This window comes from Rousettus aegyptiacus, unplaced genomic scaffold (assembly GCF_014176215.1).
Source record: "Rousettus aegyptiacus isolate mRouAeg1 unplaced genomic scaffold, mRouAeg1.p scaffold_m13_p_4, whole genome shotgun sequence".
Taxonomy (NCBI): Eukaryota; Metazoa; Chordata; class Mammalia; order Chiroptera; family Pteropodidae; genus Rousettus; species Rousettus aegyptiacus.
The window spans coordinates 157751944-157771057 of NW_023416307.1; the positions used below are offsets into that span (position 1 = coordinate 157751944).

A 19114-nucleotide genomic window follows, 5' to 3' on the forward strand; every position below is an offset into this window, starting at 1 on the left:
CCTGCCGGCGGACGAGCCGGAGCGTCGCGGAGGATGCCGGGAGCCGTGGTCCCGCGGCCCCGCTGGCTCACGGGAGGCGCGGGCTCCCCATCCCCGCACAGGTGGCCTGTGCGCGCGTCTCCTCCCCCGGCCCTCAGCTTTCCTCCACTTTCTGGTCGGGCTCGTCCTTTATTTTGAGCCAAATGCACAACAAACAGTACAAAGCCTTGTACAGTACGGACAAAGCTTGGGAGACACAACACGAAGTGCTTGAATGTTCGTGAGTCTCCGGGAGGGCGTCCGAGGCGAGGTCCTGGTCCGGGTTTCCCCGGGCTTAGAAGTTGGGGTGTGGGGGACGTGGGGGGCGCTCTCACCCGAGCGGGACGTGCTCCGGGGCTTCCGGAGATCCGGGACTCCGGGCAGGTCGGGGGACGCATGACAGGGCTCGCGCTCAGGTGGCAGGGTGGCCTTCTGGGGCGTCTGCACCCTCGTGTCCCCGAAATTGCCGAATCAATGGGATGCTGTTGGTTTCACCAAAGTACCCCTGCACGACCCCGTCCTGCTGCTCCTTTTGGAAGCGTCTCGGGCCGTGGGCTTGGGACGCCCCCGCCTCAACTGGCCTTGGTGTCCTTACGTCCCCTGCCTCAATGTCCCCGCGGGCGGCGGTGTCACTCTGGGTTCTGACCCGGGCCTTTTCCCTCTCCGAGGCTCATCAGGGAAAGCGTTCGCCCCCGCGGCCTGTTAGGTGGCCTGCACTTGGTGTCCAGCTGCGGGCCAGAGGTGCGGGACAACCAGCCAGCGGGCATCCCCGCGCGCTGCCCAGGCACGTCGCGCTCCAGGTGACCGGGGTTGACTTATTCTGCACATTTTCCTTTTGTCCTTTAACAATCTGGGAGAATAATTTGTCCACGACCTGCAGAGTCGCCAAAACAGCAAAGCAAAGCCTTTCCCTGTACTCCCTCCTCTCCTTAGACCTCCATGGCTAAGAACTTCCCGCCCAACCCTCTTTATCCTGCCTTCACAGTGTTTTCGGTTTCTTCTTACCTAGTCCCGGGCGCTCGTGTTCTTTTATTTATTTATTTTTTTGCTCGAACTCCCGAAGTAATTTTTTTTTCGAAGCCTAACAGTCTCCATACCCCAGATCACCCTTACCGCTGCTTCTACAATGATCTGAGACTGCGCACCCAATTATAGTATCCCACTGTTCGAAATTCTGTGTTCTCTCCGTGTTTTTCTGAGTCCATCTTCTATAGCCTCGTTTTGAGGTCCTTGAAGATCCCGACACTGCCTGGTTCCTTGGTGTCTGTTTTTAACCCCTTGTTCCATTATGTTTTCTTAATAAGCCATGGTACTTGGGCCTCTGTGCCTTTCACATTTTTCTTGTGTCTCCAGTGCCTTTCCCCCGTGCTCTCTGTCCACTCAGCGTGTGTCCCTTTATCTTTCCTGAACCTGTTTCCTACAGCATTACTTGCCCTTTTGTGTGTGTGTGTGTGTGTGTGTGCGCGCGCGCACACGCGCCATTTCTCACAGTCCTTGTAACTCTTTAACATACTCAAAGGCCTGTTGAAATCATAAAAATTATACATGAGAAGAGACAGGAAGAAGGAGACAGAAAAATATTTTGTTTTAACTTTAATAATTTTGGTATATTTGCAAGTCTTCTGATATAGGGCCAAGGTGTTTTGTTGTTGCTATTTTGTCTGTGAGTCTACTGATTAGAATTCCATGTCATGCCCACTCTGAGCTCGTTTGGGTGTCTATAAAGTGGAGCAGGGGCCAGAAGGTAGCGAGGCCATCCAAGGTCGTGATCTGTGCCCCCCCTTACGCCCCCCGCCCCCGATGTGCTTTATACGTTTCTTACACGTACTTCAGTGGCAAAACATTTTAGTGACTTGCCTTTTTTTCAGGTTTTTCCAGAATGTTTCACTTAGTTTTCTTGGAGGGAGAAACTCTTTACACTCACAGTTCATCATTATTTCCTTAGATAATTATAATAAGGCCTACCTGTCATTAATAGTATCCTAGTTCAGCTGCTGCAACTGAATACCATAGGCTGGGCGGCTTAAACAACAAGCATTTTTTCCCTCATTTCGGGGGCTGGAAGTCTGAGGTCACAGTGCCAGCATGGGCAGTGTCTCGTCGAAGGCCCTCTTCCCGGTTTGTAGATGGCAGCTTCTCATGTATCTTCATGTGGGGACACAAAGGGCTGTAAGGATGCTAGTCCCATCACAGGGCTCCACCCTCCTTACCTGATTACCTCCCGAAGGCCCCACCTCCAGAAACCATCACGTTAGGGCTTCAACGTATGAATTTTAGAAGAACATATTCAGATCACAGCAAATAGATTTAGGAACAGACACTCATGTTTCTGATAATGGGCAACAGTAACATTCATTGAGTTATTATTTCGTGCCAGACACCATTTAAGACCTTTACATGTACTAATTCATTTAGTTTCCATAATGAGGTACTTGAAAACCTTATTGAAATTACCCACCAAAGGTTGTTATAGTTTCAACTAAATGTTCAGACTCACAGGACTCTCATAGGCCACACATGGCATTAGGGTCATTCAGACAGTCACAGCCTGCCAGCAGAAATGCTTCAGATGTTCTGTGGGGATAGTGCATGCAGCTGTCACACAGCAGGTCACAAAGCTGCCTGGGAGCATTCTTTGTCTTCCCAGAGCGTGCTCAAATGCAAGAAGAGATCTTCGTTAATAGGATGTGAGAGTGTCCTGAATTAGAGATCTTACACCCTGTAGGAGCCATAGGCGTTAAGGGAGTCTCCTAGTACGTATTTTATGAGACATGGCTGTGTACTTGCTCTTAGGAGATAGTCATTTATGTAATGTAATTTGGTCATGGTGATAATTAAGGGACACAAGGTAAAGTACTGTGGTACTTCTAAAGAAGGAAACGTAACTCCTAGCTGGGGAGATCAGGGAAATCCTCGTGGAGAAGAGTCTATTTGCCATAGGATAAGAAGAATGAATAAGATTAAGGAAGATTATGAAAGGCATCCAGGCAGAAGGAGCAGCAGAAGTAAAAGAATAAAGAAACGTGAATAAGAAAGTAATTTCAGATTGGCCGGAGACCAGGTTCATTTTTCAGGAATTGTAAACAATGAAGGAATTTTGCAAATGCGAAAGAACACACTGTTCTTTCATTTTAAAAAAGGTTTTGGTCTGTGGCCATGCGATCCTGAACAAGCCCAATCCCATCTAATCTCGGAAGCTAAGCAGGGTCGGGCCTGGTTAGTACTTGGATGGGAGCCACCTAGGAAGACCAGGTGCTGTAAGTGTAAAAAAAAAAAAAAAAAAAAAGGGATTGCAAGCTGACAAGGTCCTTGTAATCTGTGGGGTCAACCAAGGGTTGAGGGGAGGCCAGTGTTTTAATAAAGTTCTGCATGGTTTTGTATTCAGAAGCTATTCTTTCATCAAAGTCTAACTAGCAGTACCTGAGCTTAATCTGGGATATACTTTATAGCTAGTGATGAAAGGTCTAAAGTGAACAGAAGTGACGTATTTGTTGGTGTTCAGACAGCATGAAAAGAGTAGTTTGGAACATATTAGTTTTGGAAAAGTGACTCACTACTAGATACTAAGTAGGCCTCATACAGGCACTGGACCCGCTCATCAACTAAGGTTGTGCAAATGAAAGCATATTTAGGAGAACCAAAGCATACTAGTTGATACTTTTGGAGGTTTCTCTCAATTTGTTAACTATTTCCCATTGGAGAACATGCCAGCGCGCTCGCAGCCCGTCAGATGGCGGGGGGCTCACTGAGCCTTAGCTCACACTTTTGACTCTGGATGCACACTTGGCAAGCTAGGCCAATCAGATGCTCTTGATGAGTAGTTGAGGCCACAAAACAGCTCAACCTGTATGTATGATTTGGGAGCTGAGAGGCAGGCAGCTTTATTTGGTATATTGAAGGAGAGGAGGAGAAAAGTCAGTCTTCCAGGAGAAAAATGAAGCAAACCATGACAAGAAAAGAGGACTCCTTCGTCCTTCAGACCTGGCCGGTTCCCATTCTGATCCCTTTAAGATTCACATAACATTTATATTCTTATAACAAATTATTCCTTTGGGTTTAGGTTAAGTATGGTTTCTGTTCTTTAGTCAAAGAATTTTGACCAGTGAAAATGATGGAATTATTATCATTATTAGAAAGTGTGGGCTGCATAATCAGCTACTGTACAGAGTTAGCTGATGTCTATGAATTTTTTTGTTCATTTTAAAAGTTGGCAAGTTATTGGTAACTGCATTTCTGATGTGTCTTCACTAAAGAACGTTTCCCCAAATGATATGAATAGAAGTTTGTATCAAAAGTAGTAAAAAATATGAAATTTCTGTCTAGTGGAAGGGATAATAATGTAATAATAATAGATAATAGTTATGTTGGTTATAATATGTGCCCAATATTGTAACAAGATAGCAAAATGGAAAGTAAATTGGACCAAAAAAAAAAATGTCTTCAATAGCTGAATTTTATGCCAAAGTGTATGGCATGGGGATCACTTTGCAATAAGAAAGAAACATGGCAGCTGAGAACATGAGAGTTGTATTTTACAAAATTATGAGCCTGTGTTCTCTCTACTTTCCAAAAGACAACAGCTTGTGTTTTTGTGTATAGACTGCTAGTAAATATATGTCTTCAGCAGAATTAAAAACTTGTGTCTTATCCCATGTTTTTATCATTGTATCGTGGTTTAATGGAATCCACAATTTTCTTCATCGATGTGACAACAACAAATAATCAAGATATAACCTCAATCACAATGTCGTTAGCGTAAGTGCTTTAGTGGTCACATAAACACCGAGGATTGACGATTATACAGTGATAACTCATTATGGTATCCAGTCAGGTGGGGCTTGTAGAGAAAAGGTGATAGAAGAAAATTATGTGCTTATTTAACTTGAAATGTCACTAGCATGGGATTAAGTTCACTCATCAAAGGCATGTCATCAAATTTATTACCAGGTGTGTTGAAATACTATCACCAAGACTAGGAGAGCAGACTTGGCTCTCTGAATTGACTTTGAAAGGCTCAGCTTTTTACACATTTTCATTTTGACTTTGGAAAGAAACTTTCCATATTACCTGAAGGCTACCACCTATAAACAGCACATCATGATTTATTTCTTCATCATAAATATTCCTTCTCCTTTATAATGAGGCACATGGGCCAGCCTCTTCTGCTTGAAGTCTCCAAAGCAGAGATGTATATCCTATGAAGTCTAGTACCACAAATGTCTTTGTTTCAGAGAAGCCTGCAGAGAACATTGAAGCTCAGATCTACAAGGGTCTGCACCAGATACCCCCATAGCATCTGAGGCCAGAGTTCTTCTAGGGATCAGGTTCAGTTTCAGCTTCTTATGAGTCTACATCCCTGCACCTTGCTATCCTCCTATCTGAATTTTCACCCCGGTAGCTCTAGTTCTGGTATTTGGGCAGGAAGAAGGAGATGGAACCAAGGAACCTGAGAGAATTCTGCTCGAGGGCCCAAGACTGACTTGGCTAAAGAATCTGGAAGAATGTTGGTGACTTGTACTTACTTTTAGATGTTTTAACCAGGAAAATTTGGGTGTGAAATAGAGAGGAAAAAGTCCCTTTTTGTTAATAAGCGTTACCGTGTTTCAGTCAGCATCATTGCTGTGAGTAGATGGATTTTTAGGTGTCAAATGAGAAGCGCTATGGAGACTGTATTTCTCTCCTCACACTCCTAGTTCAAGAACACGTTCCCCAGCGTCTGACCGCAGTGCCCGGCGCCCCCGTTACGAGAACTCTCATTTGTGCACGCACTGTGTTCTTTCAGAACTCACTACCCCTGGGAGCGGGGAAAGTGACAAGCACACACACGTCGTGTCATATCGCCTTCCTTCCTGATAAGGAGGTACCGTGAGCCCGGAACTTAGGGGAACTGGCGAGGAGCCGGAAAAGCTGCCAGACAGATCGGATGAACGTTGAGCACTTACTACATTCTGTAGCGAAGTCCAAACATGTCAGCGAGGATGAGAATGTTCTGTATCTAAGCTGTTCCATACGCCAGCTACATGTCACTATCGATTACTCGGAATATGGCTAGTATGACTGAAGAACCGGGTTTTTAAATTAATTTAAATTTGATTTAAATACATGTAGTTAGTGGCTACTCTATTAGCACATTTTTAGACACTATACTAAACTCTACCTACATTTCTTATTTAATCTTCACAACAACTCCCTGAAGTAGGCAATATTATCTCTAATGCAAAAGATTTGGGAACTGGAGTTCAGATGAAGCGATTTTTTGACGTGTCCCACGTGTGTGAGTGGGGTTTGCGTCCAGGTCTGGAATCAACTTTTCAGACACTGCATCTCTTGCAGGAAGTAAAGGATTAGAAATGATGAAATTAAAAAATCGATACAATAGTTCATCTTATTTCAAAGCACAGTATTTTATGTAGTGAAGGGTGTTATGTAACTTGAGTTTGTGTGTGTGTGTGTGTGTGTGTGTGTATGTGTATGTGTTTGTTTTAAAGGGCTGTGCCCTTGGGCTTTGAAAAAACAATCAGATTAATTAGCTGCATCAAAAGAAATTTTGACCTCATTACTGGTTACCCTAGTTCTGAAGCCTGACTACTGAGAACAATCTCTTAGGCTACTGAGGTCTCTGCTTTGTGACAGTCAACTGTCATTACTGTAAGATCTGTCTATCAGTCTGTCTGTCTATCAGCCTATCTATCATCTATCTATCTATCTATCTATCTATCTATCTATCTATCTATCTATCTCAGGTGTTCTATGAATACCTGAAAGAGGCCGAGGTAATAGCAATCTATTGTATATATATAATCCTGTCTCTCGGTAGTAATAAAAATGCAGAGAAAATCACCAATTTATGAATGGCCACAGAAGCAATTCCTAGTGCTGCTCTTTTAATATTTTATGTATTTTTAATAAGTAAATGGAGGCAACAAATCGCCCTATTCCTGTGGTACTCTGGAAAGGCAAAGGAAGTGGCTCTTTGAGCTCTAGAGCCTTTCGGCTTCAGAATGAAAGGCCAGAGGTTATTTTTATGGATCGCAACTGCCATTGCAATAGTAAGCAGTTTTCTTTCAGGATCATTCTAATCCTAGCTCTTCTGCTCTCAGTCACCTGTTATAATTTCACTATGTCACGAGTGAATGGCTGGTCAGAGCTCGGTTCTCTGAATCCCCTTCGCAAATCCTGAGTCTAGCTTTACTCCTCACACTTGGACAGTCTTACTTTTCATTTAGCTGTTCCCTTGTAATTTTTAAATTGCAGGGATTTTTTTGGGGGGTGGTAGGAGTGGGTCAGATATTTTCAAACCTATTTGTTTTAGTAAAGTTTCAGGCCTGGAAGATTAAATTTCATGTTCTGGAATTTACCTGTGAGCTCGGCTTAAAAGAACATTGAATATAATTTGCTTTTTTACAGAACCTGGACGTTAGCTGGTTAATGACACAGGAAACCACGTCTCACCGAAGATGAAGTACGTGAGTCTTCTCATCACCCCTTAGCAAATTAATTACAGTTTTCCCCAAAAGTGTGCGTGCGTGTGTGTGTGTGTGTGTGTGTGTGTGTGTGTGTTTAAACAAGGTAAATTAAACAGGAAATTCAGATTCCACTTTTCTGACCCTAGATTTTCTAGGTGTGTGTTGCCGGGACTTTTGTCTTAATTAAGGCTGGCAGCGCCTGCTCAGGTGAGACAGCCAGTTTCACCTCTGCTCTGGCACCGAGTCCAGCCACCTGCCCCGGGCGCCGCTTTCAGACACGGAGGGAGCAGGCGAAGCGTGGCCGGCTCGGTGGTGGCAGCCGGTGGGAAGAGGAGTCGTCGCGTCTGACCGCGCCCTTTGGGAACAGACCTCGAGGTGAGTCCGGTGCAGCACCGCGCCTCGCCTCACAGACGCCTGCGGGTTAGCCGGAGTGTTAACTTCTGACTCACCAACTTGTTCCCACTTCTCGGAGGATGCCTCTTCTGACGCACTCTGTGACATCTACATATTCTTGGAGAAGGGTTCGCCATAGGCCAATGTTAAAGCACCTTGCGTTTAACCAAAGCCTGGCGGACAAGCTATTAGTTTCAGCCTGTGTGTGTTTTTAAATCTGAAATAATCATGGACAGAGCTTATGTATTCTAGGGCAAATAGTCATCGTAGGGATATTACTAAGCCAGTACTGAGCTTTCTTCCTCCACTAAGGAAAACTAATTAATAATAGCTAAGTAAGGAAAAACTTATTTTAGATGAAATCATTTACATTTGAACAATTGGAATTTTATTCCGAACCATCTGGAGTACATCATATTATAAGTCTGTTTTTGCAACTAATTAGTTGTTTCACTTTTTTGGTTTTGTTTTTTTAGCAAGCAAACGAAGCCATGGAGGATCCTCAAATATCGTTGCCGGAAGCAGCCCGATGTCTACAGAAACACCACGTGTAGAATTCGGGTGAGGTAGGTGAAGAGCTATGAGGGCGACAGCAGCCGTAAAGGACAAGGACACGTCCCGTGTCCCTTTTTGGAAAGTGTCTGGAATTCACGGCGATTCAGTTTTCAGCTTCGCGCTTGAAAATTTAGTTTTGTCTTTCCCCAAAGGTCAGTATAAAGAACCCATCTCCTGCCGAGGGCCAGGCTAACGGGAGCGATGAAGGAGGAGGTGAAGAGCTACTTCATTTTCTTCCCTTGGAGAAACATAAAATGCTTATTCACGAAACATGAGACCAAGTCATCTGTTATTCACCAGAAACCTGTTCTGGGGCAAAGCGAGGCATACATTATTTATTCTGCATTATGAAGTAAAGTAAAAAGAGAAAGGGAAAGGAAGGCACTTTAAAGTGAATCAGAATGGGAGGGAAATGCAGAAAGAGTCAGGGTCTCTATCTCTCTCCATCTCCGTCTCCGTCTCTTATCTTCTGTCTCCCTTTCTTGATTTATACACAGGCACATGCAGAGAGAGAGAGAGAGATTGAGATACTAATTGATCGAGAGCAGAAGAAGCAAAGAACTAAAGCACTTAGGTCTCTGATAGTGGTTTGTCCTATGTTTAGCCTGGGACTATTATCAGTGTTGACATATGTTAGAATTTCCCACCGAAATTCTCGATCTTATTTGTCATTGAACAACTGTGTATTCATCGAGGATTTACTGCTGGCAAGGCGCTGCGGTGGGGAGCGGAGAGTGACCATGATGTCGGCGAGCACATACTGTATGGCAGACGCCAGACAAAGCCTTCTGTGTGCGCCGTGTCTAACCGTTACGCCAATCCTGAGGCGGGAACTGTGGCCACGTCTCACGCCGTGTTACATGCAGAGAAAATGGGCAGTGGACTAGTTAGAGCTGAGACGATTTTTTACAAAGTGTTTTCTGATTTCCCTTGTATTACCAACTAGAAGAGGAACCAGGCAGCAGGGAGGTCTCAAGCAGATGCAGTTTCATTTTGCCGTTTTCTCGTCATTTTTATTTGCAGTTAGAGAAGTCTAACTGTCCCAAAGTTGAATGGGGACATTTAAGCTGTGTTTGAGGAATGCGTAAGACTTGAAAATGTGGAATTAGGGGCAGAAGAACCGGAAGGGATGGAGAGGACATGAGCGGCCGCTGGTGGGTGTTCTGTGTTCTCACGTCTAACCACGTTTTCGGCCCCGAAGCAGCAATTCCCCAATGGTCCACTAGGTGGCGGGATAACGCCACCCTTTCCTCCACTTACAAGTGATAAGATGCTCATTTTACATGAACGGGACAAGAAGTGTTTCTCTGTAAAATGAGGAAAGAGTTTGAAAACACTTGTAGGAATTGTGAGGAGGAACTTCGGAGAAATACTGTATGTTTAGACTGACATTTATATAATCTAAGAGAAATTCACCTTCAAGTTATAACTTGAGTAGATATGGAATTCTAAGGTGACCGAGTGAATAAATTTGACGAAGACCACATAGTGTGCAGAGACGTGAAACTTGGGAAGGTGTTTCGTTGGAGAGTTGAGAATCGAGTGGGTCTAAGCCTCGCTGCGACTTGAAAACTGCAGCCAGCGGCACTCACCGGCCCTCAGCAGACCTGGACGCCCCAGCGGCGGTGAGGGCGCCGCTGCCATTCGCCTTCTGTCTTGATCTCGTTACGTCTAGACCTGCCGAGGGTCGCAAAAATGCAACGTAACCAATAAGAGTACAAGTTTTAAAACACGCGATTTTTATTAATAACACAATTTATTTGATGCTAGTCGTTTATAATGAGAAAACTTAATTTTTAGCATTTTCCACGTAGTCACTTGACACGTGTATTTGAACACCTGCCGTGCGTGGACCATTGCGCCGGACGCTGTTTTCAATGGTCATTTAGTTCACGGTGTCCTCCAGCTAGAAACGTCACAGCACCTAAGAAAACGGGTTTAAACGAGGACCGATGGCCGACTAGGTCCAGTCGAGACGCAGCCCGGGGCCGGGCGCTGGCGGGAGGGGCGGGGGCGGGGGGTGGGGGGCGCGGCGCTTCCCGGGAAACCTTCAGGGGTGGCGGTGGCGTGACCGCGACGCTCCGCGCGCCCTGTGCCCGCGGTGCCTGCCGGAGCCGCGCTGCGAGGACGTGGCCTCCGCACGCCGTCCGTGAGCGACCAGCGCGCACCCGTGGGCCTTGCGCCCACAGCGGCTCTCTCCTGACTGTGACACCAGCCTCCTGGGACAGGCCCGAGGACCCAGTTAGGCAGGGAACGTGGGACCTGGAGCCAGCGTGCGGCTTACGTGCTGAAGGAGGGGGGCGGGCTGCAGGTCCCTGCCGGGTCCCCCCGCCGGCTCCCGCGTCCCGGCCTCCGGCCCCTCTTGCTCCTCCTGTCATCAGCTCCCTCCGCATCGCCACCCCAGCCCGGCTAGGTTTTTTTTTTTTTTTTTAGCATTTTATTTTTAATCTCAAGTATACAGTGCATTGGTTAGACATTTACATAGTTTATGAAACGATCCCCGATTGCTCTAGCACCCCGCTGCCCCTAGTTGTTTTAATCTAGTTCAGGGCTGGTTTGACTGGGGTTCAGGTTAAAGTACCCCTCACTCTGGGCGCGGAGCCATTGCGTCCCAGGAGACACTCTCCTGCGGGCTGTGGCAGACCAAGCCGGGCAGCAGTGGGTCATGGCACAGACTTCGTAGAAAGAAGAGCCCCGCTCCGTGGGCCAGAGGCCCTTCTCGGTTCTCAGAGATACATAGTAAATGAGAAAAGAGTAAAGTGAGGGGAAGTTTGCAAAGTTCCAAAACCATCTTCCCTGGTAGGTGGAAATTCGACTTTATTTATTGATAACAGAGGGCTGCATAACTTCTAGCTTTTTGGATGATGTGATTATATTTCAATCCTGAGCTCGGACTGACTGACTAGATGCTAACCTTACAGGAATAGTTGTTTCGAGACGGAGGCCGATCAGCCGTCTTTCAGGATCCCTCCACGTCCACCCACAGGCATTAGAATATTTATTTTTTTAAGTGGACAGACACAGAAAACAATTTCTGCTTCCTGATTCTTTGCCCAAAGCTGATAATATTTTTGCATTATGCCGAGAGTAATCCTGCCCATAAGTAGTTTCCACTGTTTGCGTACTGCGCAGACAGATTCACTGAGATTAGGAAACTGGCATTTATGCATCAGTGATGAAGCAGTTAAGAACTTGGCTTATGTCACTGTGCATTCCTCACCTTCCCCAGGTGTTTTCTGGTGAGATAGTTCTAGGTCACAGACCTGTATTAAAGAGAGCAGGTGCCTGAAATCTCAGGGGGCATTATTTTGCTTTTACGTGGAATCATCCTTAAATTTTTTATGCCAGCGCAGAGCCAGGCAAAGGGAGCTCAGAAACTGAGGAGAAAAGGGAGCACGTGTGTCAGAGAAGCAGCAAGAATTGTCCGAGTCCACGAATGATCGGAAAGGCTTCAAAAACATGGTTCTCCCTGTGCTGGGGGCGCTGCTAATTTACTCTAAACTTGGCTTAGTTGGTAACAATGGGGTTTCCTGAGCACAGACAACGGGCTAATGCAGAACTAACCAAGGTGCCAAGGAGAAGCTCTCTGTGCTTTAAATCGGTTGTTCCCAAAATGCACCGAGGTGCTTCGGGGCGCTCAAGGGAACTCGGGGGTACTGCGGGATATTTTAAATATTCAAGGGAAACCCAGAGGCACTCAACATCTGCGCAAAGTAATAGCTCTGGGACAGTTCACAGTTTCAGCATTAGATCGTGCTAATTCCTTTTGATGAGGTCGATTTCTGGTGATTGCCGTGGTACAAAGCAAGTACCAGTGACATTGTGTAACGGCGTGAGTGGCAGTGTTCGGTCTGATCCCAGGGTCTGAGAAGCTGTGCAGCGGCCACTGGGCCTCCACATCCTGTTAGGGAGTGAACATGGTTAAGAATCAAACACGTGTTTTTTCCGTTTATGTGAATTTTCCTTCCAAACGGGTATTAAGCATTTGGGACATACGTAGTCATTGAGCCGTTTGGGCCTAACTGACACACTTCTGCATTTCTTCTGGGGTACAGATATCATGACACTAGAAGTCACTTCAGACAAAAAGGTTTGGCAGCCTGTTGTTTAAATCATTTATAAAAATTGGGTTAAGTTTTTGTGCTTCTTAACAGTATTTATGCATTGTTCTCCATTTTATCTAAGTGTACAAACGTAATCATATACCTGTCTACCTGTTTTTAAAACTATGGTTCTCTGTTTCTGCTGACTTTCCCCGCCTCCTCTGGTGCACGTCCTGGGTCTTTGCTAAGGATGCGCTTCTGCAAGGCGTGACTGCATGTTCATTTGTTCAGATATGCAGAGCGGAGAGAGTTCACCGTTTTACAAAAATGAAATGAGAGTTACACACGGCAAATGACATTTTAGCATTGTTATGAAAATAGTTTTGACCTGTAATGGTCTCAGAGATCCCAGGAGTCCCTGGGTCACGCTTTGAGGACATTTGCGGTTTACTGTGGTCCGACTTACAATGTTTTGACTTTGCGATGGAGCAAAGGTGATAGGGGATCAGAAGCCGTGCCGTGATTTTGGTTTTCTTCCTGGGCCAGTGGGAGTTGGGAGGGCGCTTCTCGCGGTGCTGGGCAGAGGCGGTGAGCGGTAGCTGTCACCCTGGGGACCACAGTGTCCGCGGCCGATGCCGCTCCGCGTTCTGGGTGCTGCTCCTCTGTGCTGTGGCCAGTGGCTTTTTTTTTTTAATGCTGTGTTCTCAGCACGCGTAAGGTCGGCTGGGCTGAGTAAGCTGTGATGTGCAGTAGGTAAGGGGTGTTCAATGCTTCTTTGACTTAGGGTATTTTCAACTTACTATGGGTTTCTTGGACTAGAACCCCATCGCAAGCTGGGGAACATCCGTAGATATGTTTTTACAATAAGCGAAAACTAAATCCGGATGGTAGTGATACACCTATAGCAATGTTCTTTTTTTAAAGTTTTGTTTAAATATTTCACGCATAAAAAGGATTTTTATCTGTAGTACATAGTGTTATAAATGTGTATTATGTGTTTTGATACATTATGATAGAGTCGTGATAGATATTTTAAAGTATTTTTCATTTGCTTTGTTGACACTGATAAAATATCTTTTGCACTTACAATTACTTTAACACTTTTATGTTAAAAGTGACACTTTAGTGACACTTTTTTATGTTTTCTCCCTCGATTACATTTTTTCCTTTGGGGCATAGGCTTTACGTGAACACGATCGCTATCCTGTTAAGATTCGTAAATGATAACACTTCAAATGTCATTTTTACTCAACATTTTGCTAAGAAAATAAGCCAGTTATCCTTTTCTGTTCCCGGAAGTCATTTGTCATTCCGGAAGTAAGATCTGTTGCGCTTTGCTTCCTTCCCGCCCAGCGTCGGCGCCTCGTAGCTGTCACCGCTTCCTACAGTGTTCGATGCTCCCAGCCTTGGCTCCTCATGCGTGTGATTTCTGCTTCATGTTCAAGAAAATCCATGTCTGTAATGTCCAAAAGGGACATTGAGAGACTATCCTAATGTTGAAGTATTTTTTTTTCCTTTTGAGTATTTTTCAATACTTTATTATAAAGTCTTGCATTTATAAATACCAGAAAACCGGACACTTAAAACTTACACAGGGATTATAATACACTGACAATAAAACCAAAGAAAAAATGAAACCATGTAGGGCTACAAGTAGCTATGTAACTTGGGAACATTGTAAACTGGTGATGCTCTAAGGCGTTTTGTAAAGCATGTGCAGTATTTCCTTGCCGTGCACTGTCGTGGGCCGCACAGGTGGATATTTCAAATGTTTTTTTAACACTCACTAGTATGGGAAACCCATTTAGGATGTATTTTCATGGCATACCTTGACGATTGGCTTGATTAATGAATGTAAGTTATTTGTATTTTTAGTTACATTATTATTATTATAGTATTTACTAATCGCTGTGGAAGTATTTCAGCATTTCAACAGTTCTGTACATATCAGATGACTATATCAACTCTAACCTTTTGCATCCTTAGGAGTATCATTCATTCCTCATGTAGCTACTGATCGCTTACCGAATGTGAGGCGTTACGAGGCACCGTGGGAGGGTACGAACGATGCCCAGAATGTGTCCTCGGGGAGCTCATACTCTATGATATATCCACATAAGGAAGTAGACTATACGGAAGAAAATGCCAAATACTAGAAAAGTAGTATTAATAACATACAATTTGCATTCACAGAGAGAGGTTAGCTTCATTTGGGAAATTTTATTGTCAAAGATTGAAATGAACCACATATATATTTTTCCTTAGTCCAGTCATGTGTTCTCATTGTGAAAAATTCATAAACTCTATAGACAGTCACAAAGAAGGAAAATTGCTCGTAATTTTACATAACGATCACCATCATTAAGACTTTGGTGTTTGACTTTAGTCGCTTCGTTATTTTAAGTGGAGCCTTTTGAAAAGCGCTTTGCAGAGATGCTCATTCAGGGGACAGTTCTAGGAGTCATGCAGACACTACGTACAGCCCTTGCTGTTTGGTGATGCTGCTTGGTGGAGTTACTGTCAGTTGTTTTTTGAGCTGTTTAACGGGCAGTCGTGATCTGGCCATGCTTAGGGGTCTAACTACTGCTATGGCCAAGAGATCCGACCAGAGAGATGCAGCGCCCTCACCTGGTGGCTTAGGGACCGGACTGTCTTGCTCATGGAGTTCTGAGAGTGTGACAGGTTCTACTGAGAAACAGAAGCAAATCTCTTTTTGCTTCAGAAAAGAAGACTGTTTGCTTATTCTTAGAGATAGTATTATCCACGAGAGACGAGGGCTTAGGAAATCACAAGTATGTCCACATAAAACTTATCAGTTAAATCTTTGTATTTGAATTAACATTTGCTTGTTAAGATATTTATTCCATTTACGGGAAAATTAATATATTAAACAATTCCTCTCTCTTTCCTTCTTTTTTTTTTCATTTAAAGCACCATGGCACTCTTCATGCAAAACAACGAATTATTACATGCTTATTTACTTTACATGCTGGAATTTCTCCTCCCCCGCCCCCTAGTAGAAATTGTGTCTTCTCCCTGTTTTAAACATTTTAAGTGATTGTTGATACTAATGTGAATTCTCTGGAGGAGCCAGCCGAAGGACGTTTTTGGCGGCAAGAAAATATCACACTGCAGTGGTACTCCTTCAGGCGGATGGATCACGCCCAGGGGACAGAACGTGGCCAGCAGGGCCGCCGGGAGGCCACAGGGAGAAGGCCGCCCGCTCTCCGTGCTCCCCCGTCTCCTCCCTCAGCACCCCCTTTCTCAGCTCCCCTTGCAGTTCTTCCGAGGGTCGCTTTCCGGTGGGGGACACTCACCCCCGACCTCTTTAAGTGGTACCCAGTGTTCCGCGTTCCTTATGCTTTCTCCCTTTATCCTTTTCTCTGTGACTATGTCGGAAAGCAAGGCAGTGTACCGATATCCACCCCCCAAGATGTTAAGATATTTTAATTTATTAATCTTTCACTCCTACTTGAATGTTGACAAAGGATTTCAAAAAAGGCAAAAATTTAACCAAGAAAGAACAATATTTAATGTTCAATTTTCAGATGGACTTCAGATAGATTTTTAGTTGTTAAATATCGGAAGGTATTTGGAGACAGGGTCGCATGATAGACCCCTCTGTTTGTCCTACAGACAGTTCTAGTTGCATGTTCGCTTCGGTTTTGACGTAGAGGAGAGGGGGTTGCTCTTTGTGTCTTTCTGTGCAGACAGCCAAGTGAAAGTCCTTTGCCACGAGGTTTTATAAAAAACTTTTTGGTAGCCTCCAGAAGTTGAGCGTGGGGGAAATTTCCTGGGGAGATTAAACTAAAAGAAACAAACTCGTAGCAGATTGGCCTTCTCCCGGTGGTTTCTCTGAGTCTAAAGATGCCCCAGGGAAAGGCAGCAAAGGCGGAGGGCACTAGCCGCTCTCAGCCCCGCGGTCTGGGCCCCTCACGCGCCCGCCCTGCGGCCCGAGAAGGAGACGCAATCTCCTGTTCCCTAGAGAAGGGGGGCGCGTGGTCACCGAGTGAGTTTCCAGGGGAGCAATAAAAATGGCTCTGCCGGCCACTTCCAATAAAAAATAATCTTTCACAGGGCAGAGGATCTAATCGGTAAAACCATTTACGGAGTTCTCGTTTGGCAGGTCTTCGGAGGTGTCTCGTCTCCGAAGCAGTCGCGGGGAGAGGATCATGTGCCGGGCGCAGGACAAAGAGCAGACGCCTCATTTTAAGAGAAGAGCTTGTGACCTTTACGTTTTAAAATAAGATTTTATTTTCAGATCTTTTCCCAATTGAGAATCGACTGAGCCACAGCTCCCTCGCCGCCCGCGTCGTGCGGGCCTCTGCCTTCCCTGGAAGTGCCGCTCGGCATGAGAGAGTCGACATTGTAGTAACTGCGGTCTCAGGACCGTTCACGCTGCCGCAAGGGCTTCTTCCTGCTCTTGGTGACAAGTAGTTCTGTTTCTTAGCTCCGGGGAGAAAAAGAACGAGGGGTAGACGGACCGTGCCTGGTTTGTGTGATTCAGTTCTTGACTCCAGTTAATGACTGCCTATCACCTCCGCGTCCTTTTAAATTATTACTGTTGTTTCTTACTGGTGGCCAGGAGTTATTTCTGGTTCACCTGCAATAAATCTTTTCCGTTCCATTCATCTGAATGTGATTTTTCTATGACTAGATAAATACATTGATTTTATGTTTCATGGAGCTTAGTGGTTTGAAAAAATGATAATAGGGGTTATCGATTCCAATTTTTTCTACATTGTTATTGGGGTCAGTTGTCTTTCTACCCTGTGCAGAGTCTTTCAGGATGTTCTCTCTTTGCTCTAAACAACATTAAATAAAATGTATAATGATAATGACAAACCAGGCCTGTTAATTAAGCAAATTAAGATTGTGGGTTTTTGCCAAAAAGGTCAAAGGCAGCTTCTGAGTGCCTAGATTATCTTCTGCATTCTGGCTCATGTTTGCTATTCTGCCGAATTGTTCTTTCTTTATAAAATGCTTTTATGCTGCTTTTTGAAAAGGACGTTCATTCACGCGGGTAAACAATCCGAACAGTGTAAACGGCGTGTGGCGGGGGTTCCCCGCACTCCTGCTCTCTCTGCTCCCGGCCGCGCCCCCGGCCCAGCTCCCCCAGCTCCTCGCGGGTCCTTCCTGCCTTTCTCCTTGCGAATACACGCGATGACCCTCCCTTGCCGTTCCCCGCCAGAGCTCACTTGGCACTAGGCTTCTGAGCGTTCTAACGGTAATTTCTTCTAATGCTTTCCTCTTACCCGTGAACTGCCAGCATTTTCCCCTAGAGTTTTTGGCTTTTTGATCAGACAACTCTATGTTTGAATGCGGACTTTACTACTTACTAAGTGTGCGATTTGGGGTTAAACTCGAGGGTCTCGGTCGCTTTGCTTGGTCGCATGGAAGGACCGGCCCCCGGGGCACAGGGCGGCTGTGAGGCTTGAGGGAGGCGGCCGGCAGCTGGCGGCCTCAGGCGGGCGGCCGACGCGCGTCCGTTTCTCTTCCTTGTCCCCTGTATTCTTCTCCCTCCCGAAGTGCGGTCGCCCGTTCCCTGAGTTAACGCTGTAATCACCTCGCAAGCGGTCTTTGTGTCTGTGGCACTGCAGCGGAGTGGCCTTTTTGTGACTTCCGGCGCACGCAGAGACTCCGCTGCACAGGCCCGTGATGCCCTCGGGGACCCGGGCCGTCCCTCGCGCCCCGCTCGCTCCACAGAGTCCTCTTCCCTACGCTGCCGCACGCCTTGCTCTCCGGCCCGAGTCCCCGCCTCGCTTAGCCACTCGGTGAGCTGTTGGAGGCTGGATCGCGTCCCCGCAGAAACAAATGTTGAAGGCCTCAGCCCGGTCTCTGTGACCGTGAACTTATTTGGAGACAAGGTCTCGGCAGGCGATCAGATTAAGATGAGACCCCTCGGATGGGTCCCCGTCCAGTACGATGTCCCTGTAACAGGGCCGTGGACGCAGAGAGACACACACAGGGAGAGCGTCGTTTCGAGACTGGAGTTTCGGTGCCACAAGCCGTGGAACTCCCGGAGGAGAGGCCCGCGGAGTTTCTAAGCGGCGCTGCAGGCGTGCACGCTGGTCTGGGACCCGCAGCCTCCAGGGCCGCGAGGCTGCCATTCTGTCGTCGCGGCCCCCAGCTCGTGGTGAGGAGGGGCAGCCTCGGGAAGGCACTGCAAAGCTTCTCTGCAAAGCCGCCTGGGCCTTCCTTTCACACAGTCTCCCTGCTCTCTGCTCTCTGCCCTTTTCCCTATCGGATCATCTCGCTTTATCCGAGTGCTAAGTCGGGGCGCTCGAGATTGAGCGGGGCCGGACCCCGTGCTGCTCCAGGCCGGCCACCGTGGCTCCGCGCCCCGAGCTCCCAGCGGTGTGCGGGGTGTGGTGCGGGCCGAGCCGACCCGGGCCGCCCGGCGCCCCGCGTGTTCCCCGCAAGGCCTTCGGCCCCGTCAGCGGTGCGTTCGTGAAACGCCTCTTGGCATTAGTCTGACAGGTGGTTGTGTTTTTACTACTGCCGAGTCACGTCCTCTAAAGAACGTGGCTTCAAGAAGTCCTTAAAGTTGCTTTTAAGATATTGTCAAAATTACCTTGGAAAACCTTTACAATTCATAGCACAAAGTATAAGATATGCAGTTTTTGGCGTACCCCACCT

At 46.3% G+C, this 19114-nt stretch overlaps 1 long non-coding RNA gene across 6 annotated transcripts; it reads left to right on the forward strand.

Moving 5' to 3' along the window:
- The first annotated feature begins 1 nt into the window (after position 1).
- LOC107504146 lies at positions 2–10431 on the forward strand. Of its 6 annotated transcripts, XR_004950300.1 has the most exons (5): positions 17–818; positions 7426–7480; positions 7631–7859; positions 8354–8443; positions 8585–10431. It is a non-coding gene; the product is annotated as an uncharacterized LOC107504146 (long non-coding RNA). The 6 variants fall into 6 exon arrangements; XR_004950302.1 differs by having other exon boundaries at positions 2–101; positions 8354–10431; XR_001595395.2 differs by having other exon boundaries at positions 8354–10431.
- Positions 10432–19114: the final 8683 nt, after the last annotated feature.